We start from the raw sequence: 2,016 nt of genomic DNA, 5'->3' as shown, positions 1-2,016 counted from the left end.
TTAATTTTCCTCAGCTTTAGCTTGAATTTGCATATGAGTAGTTGGTGGTCTGTTCCACAATCAGCTCCTGGCCTAGTTTTCACAGCTGATATTGAGCATCTCCAGCGGTTCTTTCCACATATGTAATCGATCTGATTCCTATGCATGTCATCAGGTGAAATCCAGGTATATAACCTGCGTTTTTGTCTCTTAAATGTTGTAGAATGAGGCTGGCATTGGGGTGGGGGTAAGACTGAGAAAAACTGGATTAAATATGTTTACGGCATTGAAGTCTATGGGGAAGAGAATAGATTGTTGATAAATCGTCCACCAATCTTGACCCCACATTTCTCCTCATAGAGCCAAGCCTCCAGGATAATCTGTTCTGCATGTAGGTTGAAAAGGTATGGAGATAGGATGCATCCCTAGGTGTACGCCATTCCCAATTTTGAACCATGTGGTGTTCACTTGCTCTGTTCTGACGACTGTCTCCTGGTCCAAGTGTAAGTTTCGCATTAGAACGATCAAGTGTTCTGTGATTCCCATTCTCCTCAGAGTCAGCCATAGTTTGTTATGATCTACACAGCCAAATGCCTTTGCATATTCAATGAAACCCAGATAGACATTCCTCTTGTATTCCCTGCTTTCAGCCAAGATCCATCTTACATCATAGAACCAAAAATCCTTAACAAAATCCTAGCTGATAGAATCCAAAACGCATCTTGAACACGCGGGATTCCTAAGTATGCAATGATGGCTCTACATATTAAAAATAATCAGTGTAAGTCACCACATTAACAAAGCAAATTAAAATAAACAAATGATCCTAGTAATTGATGTAGAAAAGCATTTGACAAAATCCAACACCCTTTCCTGATTAAGACATGAAGCAAAACTGGAATAGAAGGGAAATTCTCAACATACAAAGTATATATGCATAACCAAGTGCCATCATCACTGTCAACAGACAGTGTTCTCTGCAAACAGGCACCAGACAAGGATGTCCACTGTCACTACTTCTTTTCAATATTGTATTGAAAGTGCTCACTTTGGGCAATATGAAAACAGAAGAAAAGAAATGGATGGGCAAAGAGACAGTTAGACTCTCACTACTCTCGCTATATGCAGATGGTATGATAGTGTACACAGAAAATCCCAAGAACTAAAAAAAACCCTGTTAATTCTAGAAGAACATTTTAGTAGAAAGGTAGAATATAATATTGATATACAGAAATCTGTGGTATTCCTTTAGAATAAGAAAGAGAACCCAGAGAAGGAAAAAAAGGAAGGAATACCATTTACAATAGTCAACTACAAAATGAGATAGATGGCAGTGAACCTAAGTAGAGACAAAAAAGACCTACACAAAGAAAACTACAGAACAGTTTTTAAGACCCAACAAAAGACCTAAATAAATGGAAAAAGTTTCCTGTTCATTGATAGGAATACTAAATATTGTAGAAAAATAACAATTCTATTAAAAGCAATCTACCTGTTCAATGTAATACCAATACAGATACCAAATTACTTTTTCAAGGATATCAAAAGAAAAAATGTCAAGTTTACTTGGAGAAGAAAGAGACTTTGAATAAGCATAGTACTTTTCAAAAACAAAATTGAAGTGAAAGACATAGTACTTCATGACCACCAATCTACTACACAGTGGTAGTAACAAAAAAATACATGGTATTTGTGTAATGATAGGTACATAGAACAATGGCACATAATTGAGAACACAGAATTTGATACAGCTCTCTATGGTCAACTGATATATGACAAAGAAACAAAACGTATTGAATGGGGAAATAACAACCCCTTCATCAAATGATTCTAGGAAAACTTTCCTGCTATCTGCAGAAAGCTGAAACAGGATACACATTTCCTGACACCCAAGCAGATATATGCACACCCATGTTTATTGCAGCTTTGTTCACAATAGCAAGGAATTGGAAACAACCTAAGTGCCCACCAACAAACGAATGGCTAGAGAAGCTGTGGTATATTCGCACAATGGAATACTATGCTGCATTAAAAAAC

This window comes from Elephantulus edwardii, unplaced genomic scaffold, assembly GCF_000299155.1.
Source record: "Elephantulus edwardii isolate Elephantulus edwardi_28Jun2011 unplaced genomic scaffold, EleEdw1.0 scaffold00474, whole genome shotgun sequence".
NCBI classification, from domain to species: Eukaryota; Metazoa; Chordata; class Mammalia; order Macroscelidea; family Macroscelididae; genus Elephantulus; species Elephantulus edwardii.
Note: the sequence above shows the minus strand (reverse complement) of the source record.